General features: G+C 43.9%; 1 protein-coding gene across 6 annotated transcripts in view; it reads left to right on the forward strand.

The window, feature by feature from the left end:
• Positions 1-19738, forward strand: part of NCK2 (NCK adaptor protein 2) — a 150061-nt gene that overhangs the window by 20760 nt on the left and 109563 nt on the right. The window contains exon 1 of one of the 6 annotated variants that reach the window (XM_039218457.1): positions 11657-11678. The exons of the other annotated variants lie outside the window; for them this stretch is intronic. The gene's annotated coding sequence lies outside the window, so the exon portion shown is untranslated. Of the gene's footprint in view, positions 1-11656; positions 11679-19738 lie in introns of those variants that run through there. 6 annotated transcript variants of the gene reach the window in all.

Raw genomic sequence — 19738 nt, forward strand, 5'->3', positions numbered from 1 at the left:
GCCAGTGCCTAAATGGCCTAATTGTGGTGTCTAATGAAAGCTTAGATGCCTAACAGTAAGGTAACTTACAGAATTTCATGTTCTATGATCAACCCTACTGTGACCATAACCTAATTTGTATTTTGTGAAAGGGATTATTATGATGTTATATTTTGGTGCACTGATGATAGAGTCATTTAGGAATAGCTGTTTCTCTTCATGGTGTTAAAAAACAAAATTCAACTGAGTAAATTTGTCAAGGATCTTAATTTGCTTTATTCAACAATTTGTGAGCCAGGCAGCATCCTGTCCCACAGATAGAAAAGAGCTCCGAGGAGCTGTACAAAATGGAAGACTTTTATAGGGGGAAGGGAAGAGGAGCAAAGAAATTATGCTGGACAAAAAAGCAGATGGACCAGACAAGGTCACCTTCCTTTAGGGGACAACAGGGGCCTATCAGGCAAGCTATCTAGTTAGTGCTGATAAGGTGATTCCTCATTGATTGGCTTAAGATTCCATTTTTGGGAGAGCAGAAACTAAGTTAAGTTTGGTGATATGGGGCTTAGTTTTTAATTTTTTAATTTTTAACATTTGCCCTTTGGTTAGTATCCAAAATTCTGTAAAGAACTTCTCAAACTCAACACCCAAAAAACAATCCAGTGAAGAAATGGGCAGAAGACATGAACAGCCGCTTTTCCAAAGAAGACATTCACATTGCTAACAGACACATGTAAAGGCACTCAACATCATTCATCATCAGGGAAATAGAAATCAAAACCACAATGATATTACTTCACACCTATCAGAATGACTAAAATTAACAACACAAGAGACAGTAGGTGTTGGTGAGAATGTGGAGAAATGGGAACCCTCTTACACTGGTGGGAATACAAACTGGGTGCAGCTACTCGGGAGTACAGTATGGAGGTTCCTCAAAAAGTTAAAAATAGAACTACCCTATGACCCAGCAATTGCACCACTGTGTTTACCCAAAGGATACAGAAATACAGATTCAGGGGCACCTGGGTGGCTCAGTCAGTTAAGCATCCAACTTTAGTTTAGGTCATGGGTTTGAGCCCTGTGTCAGGCCCTGTGCTGACAGCTCACAGCCTGGAGCCTGTTTCTGATTCTGTGTCTCCCTTTCTTTCTGTCCCTCTCCTGCTTGTACTCTCTCTTTCTCTCTCAAAAATAAATAAAACATTAAAATATTAAAAAAACCCAAAAATACAGATTCAAAGGGGTACATAAACCTTGATGTTTATAGCAGCATAATCAACAATAGCCAGATTATGGAGAGAGCCCATATTGACTGATGAATGGATAAAGAAGGTGTAGAATATGTACACAATGGAATCTTAGCCATCAAAAATAAATGAAACCTTGCCATTTGCAAGGACATAGATGAAGCTAGAGTGTATTATGCTAAGTGAAATAAGTCAGAGAAAGACAAATATATGATCTCACTCATGTTATGTTTAAGAATGAAAACTGATGAACAGATGGGAACCAGGGAAAGAAGAAAAGGAAAGAGGGAAACAAGCTATAAGAAACTCAACAATAGAGAACAGGGGTGCTTGGGTGGCTCAGCTAGTTAAGTGTTCAACTTTGGCTCAGGTAATGATCTCACCCTTCGTGGGTTCAAGCCCTGCATCAGACTCTGTGCTGACAGCTCAGAGCCTGGAGCCTGCTTTGGATTCTGTGTCTCCCTCTGTCTCTGCCCCTCCACTGCTCACGCTCTGTTTCTCAAAAAGAAACAAACGTTAAAAGGAGGGGAAAACCAACAGAGAACACACTGAAGGTTGGTGGAGGGAGGTGGGTAGGGGATGGGCTTAGATGGGTCACGGGTGCTAAGGGCACTTGTGATGAGCACCAGGCATTGTATGTAAGTGATGAATCCCTGAATTCTCCTCCTGAAACCAATATTGCATGGTATGTTAACTAAAATTAAAGAAAGAAAGAAAGAAACAAAAACAATTCCCTCTTTTGATCAGACTCTAAACCTGAGAGATGTGACCAAAATTTAAAGCATTAGCATTACTCCCAACCTCCTCTTAGAGGTTCTCAAGTGTTGTTGAATCTGTGTCAGTATTCACAGTTGACTCCTCCTGGTATTCATTCACAGGTCGTGACTTCAGGTTCACATTCTTTAAGTCAGCCACTCTCTTCATTACTTTTCTGATGTTCCATTCCCAACGACTTCCTTTGCTTGGTGGTTAGCGACTGCGAACATGAACATGCATTTAAAGCTTGTGAGAGAATACAGCGCACCAGGAAGATTATTATAAGCAGAATAATTCCCATTGTCTGGAGTACTTCAGAGACATAGTGTCCCAAGACCAAGGCCAATCAAGATCAAGTCCCATCGAAGGAGTCCCTTTCTTAAGTCAGCTCGTCTGGTACTGTGATCTTCTGTAGCTGAGCACAGCTTCCCCAGAAATGGCCGTTCAGTGCAGCAAGTGGCATTGACACTTCCTGGCTCTGCTAAAACCATAGTCATGGGCTCTCCTATTATTAAGAACAACTTTGGCCAGAGAGCCCAGGAATTTTTGTAGGCACCTGTTACTTTAATAGTGGTGTCTACAACACCTTCAAGAGTTAAGGGGAAGTTCTGGCAATAAGCCTTATTTCTGTTTATTCTTAGCCACAGGAGCAGTGATCTACCAAAGGAAGCTATTTTGGAGTGATGAATGCCCTCTGGTAATTACTGCTTGATTCTGCGGCTCAGGCTGGGAAGGTGACAGCCACGAAGGCCTGTACAATTTAAGGGTCTGTAGACCATACAGGCACTTTTATAATGATTACCTTTGCCTGTGTCCCTTTCTTTGTACAGAGCCAGGACATAAAGTTCCTGGATTTGGGGTTCTTAAACTGAGGCAGAGAACTAGACCCCTGGGTTTAAGGAGCCTGACTTAATAGAGAGGGAGCTGACTTAGTTCCAGAGAAACTGAGTAATTTGGCAATCAGGGAGACGTGTGTGATGGACAGAACTACAGGCTTGTCAGCATTGTGGCAAATCCAGCAGTAGCTTCGAGGTTGGATTATCCCTGTTTGCAATGGCTTGAGCATATGAACCATGGCATTATCTTTCAGGCCAGAGCAAAGCAAAATACGGGCAAATGGATCATAAAGGCTTTTGTACTATAAGAATTAAAGAAACGGATAGTCAGAGAGGGAAGGAGGAATGGAAAGAAACACTCTTGATCTGAGGTCTTGGCTGCTTCTCTTCTTATTTTGATTTTGAGGTCTCCAACATTTGCAAGGGACCTATGTCAGGTGGGGCCTTCTTCAGCTGTGAAATGTGCACCTGAGTTTTAGCGCCTTGTAATTTGGTGGTGGCATCAGTGATCAGGAGTTCCTGGTAGGGTCCTTTTCATGAGTCTCACTTCTGCAAAAGCATCAGAGTAAGACAGTAGCTATTTGTAGATGCCCAAAGACTGAAAGATGCTCATTGTTAGGGTTTATTATAATGGAAATGACAAGGAAATTTGGTTATTTGTGCAATATGCAACATTTAAGATAACTGGAATTATGACTGGTATCATTATATTGGGACATACGAGATTTCTAGAAATTTCATACAATTTCTAGGCATTTATGTTAATAACCTACATCCATATGAATATAAACTAATTTATATTCATCCATATGAATATAAATTAAGCATCCCTTCTTATTTGATAATACTTTCTATGTAACTTAATAGCAAATAAACCTAATTAGTTTAATATTTTATCAGGGAGAGAGCTAAATCTTTGCAATTTTCCAGGGACCCTCTGGGAAATCTCAAAGTTACTTTAAGGTGGAGAAAGCTCCCATTTAGAATTTGATTTTAGGAAGTTGTCAAAACGTCAGGCAATTTGAACACATTTGACAAAATAGGATCACAGAGCATTGAGAGATAATACTTATTTTTATCTGTCTAAGCAAAAGGACAATAGAAGATGATATTAAAGGCAAATTCAGAGGGTTACATAGTTGTGAACAAAATTTAACTCCTTTACTATTGAGAAGATTGGATTTTCTTAAGTAATCCAGGACCTGTTGAAGACCATGTGAAGCACAGGAAATTATTTTGGTTAAAACAAAAAAAAAAATCTTTGCTCTCCATGCAGATTACGCAAAAGATAAAGAAAGCTGCACCATCTCTAATCTAAAGCATACCAAAAGGTCAAGAGAAAAGTGTCCATTTAGCAGAAAGAAAATCAAATTCTAGTTTTGTATCAGTGTGGTTTTGCTGTTAAAACTCATTAGAAAAACTTCATTCCAATCTTAGCCCACTTGACTACATGTAAAATTCTCTTCCCAGGATTCCTTTTCCAAAAGCCTGCAATTTCTTTCATATGCATTCAGATCTCATCCTATATGTTTTTTTCTTGTTCGGGAATATCAAGACATTTTCCTTTCCGTGATGCTATACACATTTGTTTCCCTTCACCCTTATTATTTCTAAGAAGTTTCAAGAACTTGAATTGATTAAAATTCTTAAACCTCAAGGTCCTTATTTCCTAGTGAAAACTAAAAAGTATGCAGTTGTGGACTGTCTGTCTCTTACACCAGTATTTTGTGGATTGGTAAACTCATAAATTTCATAATTTGTAGAAGTATATTCTTTCGCATAGTAAATTTCTCAATGTTGTATGAAACATTACTAATAGACCCCACATATCTCAAGTTTCTTTACAAGAAACCCAAAGTAAAAGTAGATAAATCTGTGTTCAGTTATTAATGTGTCATTAATGTTTCATTATTTTATGTTATTTGAAAATCTAGGTATTCAGTGATCTAAATGTTCACTATCATTTAACTTAATGTAGCAAAACTCTATAAAGTTTCAAGTTATCAAAAATATTTGAGGAAACTGTTTAAGTAGGTTTATAATCATCATTGAAAAATTCACCCTGGAAACTTTTATCCTACTTACATCTATCTAAATCACATGCTTTTAACATATTTAGATTACTCATGAAAGTTTTGCAGACAGTGAACAAAGTTAGCCATTATACTAGATTACTTTTGTTGCTGACAAACGTTGTAATGGAGATAACCTTAATCTATTTGACTAGAAAACCCAGTTAGAATAGAAGTATTGTATTTAATGCTGGCAACTCTAAATTCATGACTGTTTTTTTTTTTAATTTTTTAATGTTTTATTTATTTCTAGGAGAGAGAGAGAGAGAGAGACAGCATGAGCAGGGGAGGGTCAGAGAGAGAGGGAGTCACAGACTCTGAAACAGGCTCCAGGCTCTGAGCTGGCAGTCAGCACAGAGCCCGATGCGGGGCCTGAACCCACGAACTGCGAGATCATGACCTAAGTGAAAGTCGGACGCTTAACCAACTAAGCCACCCAGGCGCCCCAAATCATGACTGTTTTAATGAAACCAACCAACTTAAACTTGCCTTTTTTTTTTCTTTTTAAACCAAAGACTATCTATCCTAGATCAGGTGAACTTGAAAAACACTTAGGTTAGATTTTATATTTCTGAGAGTCTAGAAGTACTCAATTTGGTAAATGCTTATTTTTCTTTAAACTAATTAAATAGACCTTTAAAAAATAATTTTGGCAATACCATCCAGAGGCAGAGAAATGTCATACATCTACATAATACATGTTAGACATATATAAACAGACAGACAGAAACACATCTTACAGCCATTTTAAAATTTTAACCATGAAAAGATTTTAACAGGTAAAATAATGCAGAGCTCACTAATTTATAATAGAACACTTGGATCCAAATTGCGGTTTTAGAAGATGGGATAAGTTAAGGTTACTGTTTTGATAGTTTAAACCTTTTGCTAATATTTGTGGAGAAGACTTTTTTTTAAAAAAATGTTTATTTTTGAGAAAGAGACAGAGATAGAGTATGAGTGGGGGAAGAGGCAGAGAGAGACAGACGCACAGAATCTGAAGCAGGCTCCAGGCTCTGAGCTGTCTGCACAGAGTCTGACGTGGGGCTTGAACTCAAAAACCGTGAGATCATGACCTGAGCCAAAGCTGGGCACTTAACCAACTGAGCTGCCCAGGCGCCCCTGTGGAGAAGACTTCTAAGATTTTTCATTTGTCTTCTTTCCAAATATCAAGCTCCAACTTTTTCCCCTCTCCTGAAACGAATGATCTTAGTTCCTAGACACCAGATAGAACATTTACATCTCAGAGGCACCAGGAGAGAATATGAGTTCCTCCCCCTGAGACTTCTGTTTCCTCTATCTTTTATGATACCTGGAAGCCTTTTGAGAAGACTGGTAAGGTTTGGGGATGAGTAGAAAGGATAGGTAGGCTTTGAATTCCTTCTAGAGCTGCATTTCTGTTCTCATAAAGACCCAGTTTGTAAGACAAGGACAGTTGTTTTTAATTCCTCAAAGAATTGGGTTGTGATCTAAAATGATTTCAAAAGGGCTGACCTTCCCACCCAACTATATTATCTTTAATTTGTGTCTTGATATCCGGGAGAAGATCTTCAACTAGGATGGAAATCAGAAGATTCCTGTGTTCTAGATTTAGAGCTCTGTCTTTGGAATGTTTTTCTTTGCCTCTGGGTACATTTAGCTGAGAGGAGAGGGCCTAAAAACAGTTCTTATCTGGTTCTGAATATCAACTTCCAGTTTGGCCAGCATCTGACCACAGAGCTACTTAAAAAATCCTTTCAAATAGCTTGTCAGGTTTGGGCTGGGGGAGAACAGTAAATATTCCTGGCAGTACTGAGTAACCCCTTTCCGCAGCCTTTGGATGCAGGAGGAATTCCTGAGGAGGGTACAAAAGATACAGTTCCCCTTCCCAACCCCCAGAGAGAGCTATAAGGGAGAAAGACTTAGGCAGTTCTCAAGGCACAAAGCGAGACTTAAAAAAAAAACACACATGCCACCCTTGGCTCACTTCTGCCAGTTTTCCCATAATCCCATCCAGAGGCTCTGGAGTCAGGTTTTAAGTAGAGCATGTAGTTCTAGTATCTACCAGAATTTGGCAAGGATTTCCATTAATTTCAATTTTAGTTTCCCTTTGGCCATTTAAGGGAATAACTAGTAGTTCACCGGGAAATCTCTCAGTCCCACCAACCCTGGAAGGGGCACATGTGGAGTGTGCATAGATAGATATGGGAACGTCTGGAAGGCCACTCATTTGGCAGGCTTCTGTTTACAGCTGTGTGGTCTCTCCAGAGTGAAAAGGCAGTTCAGATAGAAGACTAGCAGACTCTGAGTACTCACATAAAGGAGGTCAGAGGGGAGCAGTGGATGTCATATCTTAGGCTTTTGTTTTAGGTTCCTCTGGTGCCCTCAACTTTTTAGTAGCCTTTTTCAACAAATCTTTCAATGAAGCAGTTTTGGAACCTTGAAGCCCTTTGGAGGCTTCTGCATGCAGTTAAAATAGGTATCCCATTCTGTTTTACTTGGGAAACCTTGCTGTCAAAGTACATTTCTTAAATGAATGATGTCTAGTTGGACTGTTCTCCATGATGGCCACTGTCATTCTGGCTTGTCTTAGTGAGACTCTGCCATCTTTGTAGGTTATCTACAGCTTCTGGGGCTACGGTTCTCAGCGAAAAATAGTACCAGAAATTGGCATGCTCAAGTCTTTCAGTTTCAGCTAAGCCTTGGGTTGTGCCACTGGGCTGGGTATTGCATGGTGCCTTACCTTGTACCTCATTACATGGGGATTTTCCTGAGGTTGACAGGTGACCTGGTGTCCGTCTGACCTGTGTTGTGACCAGCTTATCCTAGCACAAGAGTGTTTTAATTCGGTGGCAAGCACTCTAACAGCTTTTTGGCGCTTGGCCTGCCCTGCCCGTCGATTTTGCAGCTTTGGCTTTTGAGATTCCTGTTAACAATGGATCTGTTATTCCTTTACCTCATGTGCACATTAACGGAAACCACCAGTAACTGAGGAAGTAGAGCTGTGGACACCAGCAGTAAACAAAGAGATGGTATTATGGACGGTGGAGTGGCCAAGAGAAGGCCTTAGGTGTGCAGCACCAGCAGCTCACGGTGTGAAACTATGGACTGAACCAGTAGACCCCAATAAATGGGGACAAGGGACTAACCAGGGGCTGAGGACTCAGGTTTCAGGAGGAACCTTCTGCCAGCTCAGGCCCTGGACGAGGACAGGTCTAGTGCTCTGTTAGAGACTTTGGTCAGTTTAGACTGACCCAGAACCCTGGCCTGGAAAGCCAGGTACACTGGGAGTTCAACACAAGCAGAGCTCGGATCTGAGAGGATCTTATCAAGGCCTTGGAATGGCAAAGTTAGACAAGTCAAAGAGTTCACATGTTTCCCATCCCTGAAGGTGCCAGAGGTCTCTGCATTTTACCACTGCCACCAAACTGTTGAACACTCAAACTTGGGGCACCCGGTAGCTCATTCGGATGTGTCCGAGTCTTGATTTGGGCTCAGGTCATGATCTCACAGTTCATGGGATCAAGCCCTGTTTCGGCTCTGTGCTGACAGCGTGGAACCTGCATAGGATTCCTCTCTCTCTCTCTCCCCTCTCTTCCCCCCCCCTCCCTCCCTCCCTCCCTCCCTCTCCCCCTCTCTCCCTCTCTCCCCTTTCCTCTCCTCTCTTTCTCTCTCTCTCTCTGCCCTCTCCGCCCCCCCCAATAAATAAAATAAGCATAAAAAACCCCAAATTCAACTGAGTGAAGTGCAGAGATCTTCCTTGCTTTATTCAACAATTCATGAACTGGGCAACATCCCATCTAGCAGATAGAAAGGGCCTCTGAGAAGCTCTGCACAATGAAAGGCTTTTGTAGGTGGGAGGGAATGGGAACAAGGAGGTAATACTAGACAAAAAAAGCAGGTTGGTCATGACAAGGTCACTTTCCTTTAGGAGATGGCAGGGGGCTGTCAGGCAGATGACCTAAATAGTGCTTATTAGACAATTCCTCACTGGTTTAATATTCCATTTCTGGGAGGGTAGAAATTATCAGTTGAGTCTCAGTTTGGTGACTCTGATCTTAGTGCAGGGAACTCTATTTTGGACCTGTTGTTTTTAACAGCATAGAGCAGGGGTTGGCAAACCATGGCCTGTGGGCCAAATCTGGCTCCCTGTCTGTGTTTGTGAGTATGGTTTTATTAGAACACAACCAGACCCCTTTTATTTACATATGGTCTGTGGTTGCTTTTCTGATACATGGGCAGAGTTGAGTCATTGCATCAGAGACTGTATGGCTTGCAAAGCCTAAAATACTTATCTGATCCTTTTCCAGAAAAGGTCTGCTCCCCCTGCTGTGCAGGAAGGAATGGGGATGAAGTCAGAATTCTTGCTCTGCCTTCATTGGCATGCGTGAGGCTTGGTGCCTTTTTCTGTGGTAGGAGGGGGATACTCATCATCAAGAGGGTTGAGGGTGAAATTATACCAGGTACTAGGTGTTTCTTGGCTCAAATGATGTGCATAATGAATATTACTTCTTCTGTTGATTATTTACATCCTTCAATCCTCAGGTAGTTTCTTTCTTTGCATTAGAAATTTTGAGATGAAAAGTGGGTTTTAGTCGCCACGTGTTCAGAAAACAATACTATCCAGTAGAACTATCATGCAAGTCATCTATGTGAGCTAAATGTGTAACTTAATTTACTAGTTAACCATATTTAAAAAGCAGGAAGAAATAGGGGGCACCTGGGTGGCTCAGTCGTTAAGTGTACGACTTTGGCTCAGGTCATGATCTCACGGTTCATAAATTCGAGCTCCATGTCGGCCTCTGTGCTAATATGGAGCCTGCTTCAGATTCTGTGTTTCCCTCTCTCTCTCTGCTTTCTCTCCTCATTCATCCTCTCTCTCTCTCTCAAAAATAAATAAACATTAAAAAAATAATTTTAGAGGCAAGAAGAAATAGATGAAATTAATTTTGGTAATGTATTTACGAATATCACTTCAACTTACAATCAATATAAAAATCACCAATGGGATATTTAATTTTAATGTTTTTCTTCTTTGCATAAGTGTGAAATCCAGTGTATATTTTTTTTACCTAAAGCAGGACACAGATGGACTTGTTGCATCTTGAGTGTTCAGTAGCACAGTGGCTAGAGGCTGCTGCACAGCACAGCTCTCTGCTTCTCTGACACTGGGCATCCTTGAATTCAGTTCTGACACCACTTCCTTGGACTCCGCTCAGACCCTGTAGGTGAAAGGCTGGGTCCTACAAAACTGCCTCTTCGGATGCCAGTCTCAAGTCCTGGCCCTCCCATACTTCTGACCAACTGGCTGTAAATTAGGGATTCTCGTGACCCCCACATTAGGTTTGATAATTTGCTGGAGTGACTCACAGAATTTCCCGTCAGTGGTTTATTACAAAGGACACAGGAACAGCCAGAAGGAAGAGGTGCATAGGGGAAGGTATGGACAGGTGGAGGCACAGAGCCTTGATTGCTTCTCCATGCCTGTCACCTTCCTAGCACATCAGTGTGTTCCTCAGGAGCTCCCTGAATCTTGCTGTTCTAGAGTTTTTGTGACCCAGTCTCTAGCCCCACACCCTTGGTTATTGGGGGCTGGGGCTGAAAGTTCCCACCTTCTTAATCCTATGATTGGTCTTTCTGTGGCCAGCCCCCATCCTGAAGATAGCCGGGAGCCAGCCCTGAGTCACTTCATTAGCATAAACTTGGGCGTGGTTATACGGGGCTGGTTCTGAGTAACAGAAGGCGTCCCTATCACTCCGGAAATTCCAGGAGTTTTGGGAGCTCTGTGCCTCTGCCTGCCAGGAACCGCAGAGCAAGACCAAGTATATTTTTTTATTATACCACACCAGGACAGCCTGAGAATGCCTTCCCTCCCTTCTTCCTCCCCAGCTGGCTCTGCCCTATTTAAGAACACTCCTCTCCTCTAAAACAGCTGATGCATTCTTATTTTACATTCTTCTCTACCCTCTCTTGACTAATCATGACTGTGCTGCTAACTCCCCCGGTTCTTGGTTTTCAGGAAGCAAATGTAGGAAAGATACAGTAACATTTCTAGGGAAGCTTGCAGATACGAACTGATTAAATGTAGCACAAAAATGGTGACTATACTTAATAAAACTTGCAGAAGAATAACTTTGCTGTTGCAAACAGACATCTAGGCTGCAGATTGTTTAATAAATGGGACGTGTGGCTGAAGCCACCACAGCACCTCCTGGCTCCTGCCCTGAGGAGTCAGGCTGTCCAGGCACCTGCATGGCTTGGCCCATGTGCTTCAAGAATTCACTGATAAAACTGGTGCAAGAGGAAAACGGGAGAAAAACTAGGATTTTTATTCCATATGTAGTCTTTGGTCTCCTTTGCTTGTGTGATGTGTCTGTATTCTTAATGTTCACTACTCTGCTTGCTCTTGCAATTTCAAGTTCAGGGTTCTGCAGCCAGACTGGTAGGGACAGATCTTGGTTCTTCACAAGGACTGGGACTTGGGGACTTGGTGTCTCAGTTGCTTTTGCTGGAAAATGGACTGTTAGGATTAAAATGTGTGATGGGGCGCCTGGGTGGCTTAATCGGTTAAGCGTCAGACTTTCGCTTGGGTCATGATCTCGCGGTTCGTGGGTTCAAGCCCCGCATCAGGCTCTGTGCTAACAGCCAGCTTGGAGCCTGGAGCCTGTTTCAGTCTGTGTCTCCCTCTCTCTCTGACCCTCCCCTGCTCACGCTGTCTCTCTCTCTCTCTCCTAGAAATAAATAAAACATTTAAAAAAAATAAAATAAAATGTGTGAAAACACTGAGAACAATGTTTGGCACATGACATTATGTAAGTATTATTGGATTTGTTTAATTACACCGTGTAAAGCACTAACAAGTAATGAAAAGATATAACAGGAATAAGAGGAGATGGTGACAGAGAATGTCTGGGAGCTGTGTAAGTGGGGTGTGGCTGCTAAAGCACTTCTAAGAATCAAGTTTTTAAAAATATTTATTTATCTGTTTAGTTTTGAGCGTAGGGAAGGGGCAGAGAGAGAGGGAGAAAGAGAATCTTAAGCAGGCTCCATGCCCAGTACTGAGCCCAATGCTGAGCCCAACGCAGGGCTCTATCTCACAACCATGAGATCTTGACCTGAGCAGAAATCAAGAGTCAGATGCTTTAACCGACTGAGTCACCCATGTGCTCCGAGAATCAGGTTTTAAAAAAATGTAAAAAGTTTGGACATGGCTTACTCCAAATAATTTAAATTTTAAGGGCATGATTAAAATTTTTCTTAGTGTGACTTAAGTTAGAAGCAGACTCAGTACTGATGTTACTCTATCTGATGTTAAAGATCTTTTTAAAGATTGATGTTTGTATCTGGCTTTTATCTTTCTGAGGGTGTATGTGATAAAGATGTATCATTGATAAAATACCATGTTATTCTACAAATAAGAAGGACTGAAATGTACTGAAAGGTGTATGTGTGTGTGATCACAAATGATCACATCTAAATACTTTTTTTTAGGAATAGAAGGCCACAGGATGTCATTTCTAAAGGGTTGTAGATGAGCTCTATAAACATGGGATGTCTATAAACAAATGAGGTCATGATTCAGAGTGAGTCACAGGCAAGTCACAGAAAGCTGTCTTGCTTAGGATGTGGATGTTGATAGTAGTCTGAGGTATTTTTATTATTGTACACTCAGACATCTTTATTTTAACAGATCAAGAAGAATATTCTTGAAGGATGTTTAGCCTTTTAAATATTTCAGATATTCATGAAAGTCATTTTGGGGAAGTAAGCTATATTACATTAAGTTGCTTTTTAGATTGCTTATAATTTCAGGGTTTGTAAAAAAAAAAAAATTAATGGGGGGAGGGGCACAGAAAGTGGGAGAGAGAGAATCCCAAGCAGGTTCCATGCTGTCAGTACAGAGCTGCGACGTGAGGCTCGAAGTCATGAACTGTGAGATCATGACCTGAGTGGAAATCAAGAGTCAGACATTTAATCAATTGAGCCACACAGGCGCCCCTATAATTTCAGTTGTCATTGTTGACAGTCCTGATGTTAATATCATTTCTGCCTTCTCATATTTTTTTCATTCTGACTTTATAGTGGGAAGCATGCATCAAAGTTATATCTGGGACAAATCTTTCAAGAGTGGATTCCGATTCTTTCTCATCATATGGCTGGAATGAAAACTAGGTTCTTTTCTTATGACGAGAGGGTAATTTTGTTCAGAGCCAGGGTTTCTTAAATCGAGGCTGCCTTAGCGCGAGCGGCTCTAACTAAATACCATTGGCTGAGTGGTCCCAGCAGCAGACACTTGTTTCTCACAGGTCTGGAGGCTGGAAGTCCAATGTCAAGGTGCTAGCTGACTCAGGGTCTGGGGAGGGCCTGCTCTCCGGCCTGGAGACAGCTACCTTCTCCCAGTGTCCTCAAGAGGCTGAGAGAGAAGAAGCTCTGGTCTGTTCCTTATCTTATAAGGGCATTATAAAGGTGACCTACAGTCACCTCTGTTGAAATACTATCACCTTGGAGATGAGGGTTTCAACAGGTAAATTTGGGGGAGACACATTCAGTCAGCAACAGAAGCCTCTGAGACTTGCTTTTACGTCATAACCCTTTTTAGCAAAGGCAGGTACCTTGGCTTAACACCACTTACTGCTATTTCTGACTTATTTTCTTCCATCTGGATTAAAATCCTCTGGTGTCAAAGCCTCTTTTTATTTGTCAGTCCTGCCCATCACTCAAATCTGTATTTTTCCCTAATGCTGTTCCCAGAAGCTTTCTCAGGCTGACTTCCTCCCATCCAGGGCAGTTGGAGAGCCTGATTTTCCATTCCTTCCCTGCCACCCTCCAAAGATGAAGCCTTGTAGAAGTGTACCAGAGCTTTTCAGCTTGAAGGCTTTGGGAACTATGGCCTGTAAGGTGCCTCGTGTCTGCCAGGCTGCCTGTGGCAGAAAGGATAGGGGTCATGGCCTACCTGAGGCAGATGGGTTTAGGGCTGGCAGAGAATTGAGAGTACTGGTTTAGCAGCTTCTTATCAGGATATTCCCAACCGCCTCTCTGAGCCTCTTGGGAACTCTTGACCTTTCTGGCCCCAAGTTTGAGAACCACGGATTTAGACTGTTGATTTTCACTTTCTCAAGGCTCAGCTCAAACACTCAGCCTGCATATTTAGTCCCCAGAGAGAACCTTCCAACCCATTGGAATGAAGAGCACTAAACAGCCTATGCATCTTCCTGAGAAGGGACACTTTGCTTTCTTCCTTACCAGTGGATGTGGACACCGTCCTGGGGGCCCTCCAGCCTCTCCCCACTATAGTCTGTCTTTAGACAGCTGGTCCAGCCTCAGATTCTCCAGAAGTGACTGCATCTCCAGTCCTGCCCCCTCCACCCCTACACCCAAGTTTGGGGTCCACCTCACGTTTTAACACGCAGCTACACCGAGCAAGGATGAGTTTCACTGCTGTCAGCACTGGGTCATCATCATAGAGGACACGGAAAGAAAACAGCCAAGCTGTGTTGCCTCTGATTTCAGGGAGACTGAGGTGCTCCAACCTCGTGCTAGACTTTTGCTTCCTGAGTGCTTCTTTCTGGAAGTGGCTGCTTTTCCCCATTCCATTTACACAGTGGGTGCGGCTGAGTGTCATGTTGATGGAGCCTGCGTCCCACCCTGCACACTCCCTGTTCCCCATCCTGTGGTCCTGCTTCGTCCCCTCCACTTTTGTCCCAGATAAGACCAAGGGCAGTCATTGTCATTTCCCTCCCATTTAAACTCACAGCGATTTCCAGAAGTGTCAGCCCCCATGTCCCTTGACTTTCCAGCCAAGGGCTTCTAGGCAGACCCTCCTCCCCATCGAGTGAATGTGAGGGTCCCATCCTGTCTTGCTCAGGCACTTCTTCTCGGGAACACCCCCTTCTTTCCTGTGTTGTTTGTGACCATTGACAGTGTATGTGGAACCTGCTGAACAGGTAACTTCAAGTTCAGTAGAAAGACTTCTATGGTGTCTGTCATCTGTGCCACTTCATACTTTAAGTCTCTCCTGTAGTAGTCCTGGTACCATAGCCATAGCATCTGTGAGTTTGTTTAGGCTGGTGACTGGGTGGCTTAAACAGCAGACATTTGTTGCTCACAGCACCGGAGGCTGCAAGTCCAAAGTCAGGGTGCCAGCATGGTCAGTCCAGTGAGGATGCTCTTCCGGGTTGCAGACTTCCTGAATCCTCACAGGGTGGAAGGGAAGAATGCTCTGCAGGGTTGCTTTATAAGGACACTCTCATGACTTAATCTCCTCCCAAGGGCCCTTCCTCCTAACACCATCACTTTGGATGTCAGGATTTCAACATAAAATTTGGGGGCAGGACACATTCAGACCACAGTGGCATCTCTTTGACATATCACAGCACCTTACTTAAATGCTGTAGCTTCTTAGTGTGTGGGTATCTTTTCCTTGAACGATTTCAAGTGTCAGTCACCCTTTCAACAAGTATTTGAGTGTCTGCTGTGCGTCAGGTGGAATTTTAGGCTCTGGTGATCCTGCAGTGGAAAAGGCGGGCCCAAGTCCCTGCTCCCACGAGCTTGAACCCAGTGGCTCCTTGGAGAGTGACAGTAGTGTGGCCTTTTGCTCTGCTCTTCTGTACTCCTTTGAGTAGTTCAGTCATCATTTGTGTAACTGATTTATTTTGCTTAAAAAAAATAGAGCCTCCATGTAGATCATAAGAAAAATACCAGAGACACCAAATGAAATGTGCATCTAGCAATCTGACACGAGGGAGGGATGCTTTAGGTACCTGAGGCTGAATCCTCTGCTCAGTCTCAGGACCCCTGTCCCCTTCGAAGCGGTTCTTGCTTTCCCTGGTGTGATGGCAGTCTGACTGGTGCTCAGTGTTAGAAAATACTTTGAGCATGCATAATATTTGAGCATGTATAAAATTGATGTATTCAAGAACCGATGTAAGAATTTGGTAGCCGACCTGTGAAAGGTATAGGGATGCTTTTTGTGCCCTCATGTGCTCAGTCCCTGGAGTTGTGTTCGAGTGTCTGTCAGGGCAGATGTCCACTGCTGGCCTGGTCAGCCATGACCAGGGTAGCCACACAGTTACAGATGTGACTGCAGAGCCCATCCTCTGTCATGGGCAAGGTGGGTGCGGGTCTCAGCTTGCCTGGGGCCCAGGCATCATCGAAATCTGTGTCACGAGCAAACTCAGTTTTAACTATGTTTATTTAGCCGCCATGGGAGTCATCTGTTGGACACTGATTAATACGTAATTATATCATCTATAAAGCAACCTTTCTTTTGAGTTATATGTTTGTGTAATGAAATGTGGCTAAAGAAGTTGTACATGATGTATAATTGAAAAAATGCTTTCAAAAATCATTAGCAGGTTGACTTATTTAGAAATGAGGTAACGTCATGTCATCTGAATACCTTGTGATCTGGTTTTGGCTTAACTTCATTTTCTAAAAGGTAATAATAAATGACATGCGTTGAAGAGTGGTATTGTTATGCCAGTCCTATGCGAAGTAATTTGTACTGTGTGTCACACAAGGGTACATATTTGATGAGAATTTGCTTGTTTATGTGGATCTTAAATTCACAACAGAAAAACCTGAAGCCCAGAGAATAGAATTCCCGGGGTGCATGTCACTCGGCTTCAGCAGCTCAGAGCCCATCACTTGCTTCCCTCCCCTGTGCTCCCCACTCGGCAATTGTAAAGTGAATTTCAGATGTATATCATTGCTTGGTATTAGTTTTAACTAGAATGTAAGTTTTAAATTTAACTTCACATTGGTTTGTTTGAACTTGCTTTTCCTCCAACCTTGCTTGTTTTTCTCAGTTGCCATTATTGAACCTTTCTAAGTTCTCCCTTGTCTCTTTTGAGTTTTAAACATTATTTGTGAACTTATGGTTTAACTTAAGTAGTTTCTGCTAGAGATGAAGGAGCTGTCTCATGCCTCCTTTAAGTGAAGAATAATCCTGATAATTATACCCTTTTTGAAAATTAGGGTTTCTTCCCCCCTTGACCTCCCTGCCTGGTGCAATTAACCGAGAGTGCACACCTCCCTGTGTGTAAGTTTCAGGAGCTACATCAATTCAACTGGATTCTTTTAATGTGAAAAATTTTTTTTGTACACTAATCATGCTCATAATTTCCCCATCTGTAAATGTGAGGGTTGGAATAGCTGTTTGTCAAAGTGCCGTTTTGGTTTTGTGGTTATAAAAAAAGCCTGACATTTAGCAGAAGGCATAATTGTTGGGACCATCAGTTGCTTTGGGAGTGACTACCTAGGGAATGATTTGAAGAAAATGCACCCATTGTAGTTTGGTTTGGCCTACTTTGGCCTGGTGCCACATATGTCCCTTACTGTGTGCCACCTCTGGGGAGAAGTGGGTGTGGGAAGGCCACGTGCGGTCCTCAGAACCGCCCCTCCCCCCCAGGAATCCCAGAGGTCTGCTCTGTTGTCTGATGCCACATGTCTCTCCCACTTCCCTTTTGTGTCCTGGGCCGTGGTGGAAGTCCCCCAACTTTTGTTTCAGCTGTAGTCATCATGCCTCCCAGAATTTCTGTAATGAAGTCAGTTACCCTGCCTTCGTCCCTTATTTCTACAAGCATTACAAATGTTTCTGGGCCCTCTGTCACCAGGCATATGACAGGTGGGCCATCTGGCTGGCTGGTGCAGGGTCACCCAGCTGTCAAGGCTGCTTCCTGTGCCTCACCTCCCCACCCAGAGAGGGCTACTCCCTGGCCCAGCAGGGGACCTTTATGACATTTTGAGCATGACCAGAAAAAGGAACTTGTGGATTTTCTACTAGGCGTGGTCACCTGAGTGGCTGATGCAGGCTAGCTCGCTGTGTTCCTCCTCCAGCCCGCCCAGCTGGTTGGAGCTCACTTGTGCTCACAGGGTGATTGATGTCAGCTCTGCCCAGGCTGCAGGGACCTTTAGCCAGCAGACCACAGGTGACAGGTGAGGAGTGACACAGCCCTTTGGTTTCTTTCTGATTTGACTTAACTGAGAGTTACCACTGCCAGCCATAATTTTTCAGATGGCCTCTGTCTTACTCTGGCCATGAGCTTTTTTCTGTCCTCCTTGGGATCTCTCTGGTCACAAAAATGGAAACGTCCTAGGTATTTCAGATGTGCAAGATCTAGTCCAGAGAATGGTTATAAAAGTGCACGAAGGGCTGAAGGAGCCAAAGGGGGAAGACGTGTTACCCAAAGACTAGAAACCGGGAACTTTTCTGCTGGCTTCTGGGTCCGCAGGAGCAAAACAGGGACATGGGAAACAACCAGAACGCAGGAGCAGATGCTTCCCGCCGTCGCTCCCCCACCCCCAGCAGGAAGCCTGAACTGCTGTTCTGTCCTAGGAGCTAAGCACAGCCTGAGCCTCAGCGACTTGCTGGAACAGCATTGCTGCTGCTGTTTCAGAACTACCTGGCTTGCTGGGGCCTGGGAGGGGTGCGCTGGGAGGGGCAAGTCTTCCTCCTGCTTTTTAATGTTGCACCAGGGCCTCTCTTTGGCAGAACCTAATCCAGCTGGCAAGGGCCTGGGAAATGTAGCCCCCGTGGTACAGAGGGGAGCATGGTCGGGTAGCAGTGGTTTGAACGTCAGGTCACATCTGGCATGGGGACTCTCCAGAGTGTGGGTGGAATGAAATGACCCTGTGCCCCCTGGCACGTAAGAGTAAATGGTGGCCCGTGTTTCATCTTCTCTGCATGGGATCACTAGAAATGGACTACTGATAATACTCATCATGCATTGTGCAGACTGCACTCCCAGGAAGGTATGGAAACCAAAAGAAAAAGTTGAGTACAACTGTTCGGCTAACAGCAATGAATACAGATGACTCTGTTGCAGCTGCACCATGGGGAAGTCACCGGCCGTGCATGTGTGCGTTGTGCACCAAAGTGCTGTTGTATATAAATACTCGACAAGAGGACTGCGGTTCCCTCTGGTGCACAGTGTCATTGGTGGAGGGACGGAACCACTCTTTGAAGCCCTGGGACACAGTGTTCAGTGCTGACAAGCAGGAAGCAACCACGAGCCCTCCTGCACAGCCCTGCCGAGGCACAGCTTGGCACTGCTGATGGTAATGAGGCTCACACGACAGCAGAGCCGTTTCGTGTATCCATTCAGCCCCTGCTTCCCTTCTTCCGGTAACAGGAAGCTGTCTGTTGTAGGCCCTGACTTGATGCAGCTCCCCCGAGGCCTTGTTCGCACCTGGGCCTCTTCTCCTGGTCTCCCTGAATTGTGCTTGGAGGAGCTGGTACCCCTCTTGAACTCCCTGATGCAAGAAACGAAGTTGTCCTAAGGGCAGGGTCTCAGGGGCGCATGGGGGACTGGGAAAGCCATCTTGCATCTCTGCTCTGCCTCTGTCTGCACCCCACAGACTGGCTCCCCCCGACCCGGTGCATGTGGTCGGCAGTCCCCAGGCACAGCATGGAAGCCGGGTGCCTAGCAGAGTGGTCGGTACTCTACTTCTTGGGCTGGTGCTTCTTTGGTCCAGGTTGGTCAGGTGCCTACTCTGAGCTGGTCCGTGGACCATCCCCCATAAGGGAGGAAAAGGGTGTCCTGGAGAACATGGTTGCCCTTATGATGTGTGCATGGAGATGGGAAGAAGGGCAGCTGAGGACAGAAGCGAAGCCACTGTTCTGGGCAGCGTTCCTCTGGACTTTTCCGGAGCAGCCTTGCACAGAGCAATGCCAGCGCTGTGGCCACGAGAGCTAGCCCAGGCATCATCGGCTGGAGCCCCAGCGCATTTCTCCTTGGACTATAGGAAATAATGCCCTTGTAACTGCTGGCTGTGTACAGAAATTGAGCTCATGGTTATTTTAAAAAGAATGTCATGAATTTGCTTTAAGAATATATATATTCTTTTAAACTCAGAAATTTGGTTTTCGTGA

This window comes from Hyaena hyaena, unplaced genomic scaffold (genome assembly GCF_003009895.1).
Source record: "Hyaena hyaena isolate Hyena2069 unplaced genomic scaffold, ASM300989v1 scaffold_767, whole genome shotgun sequence".
NCBI classification, from domain to species: Eukaryota; Metazoa; Chordata; class Mammalia; order Carnivora; family Hyaenidae; genus Hyaena; species Hyaena hyaena.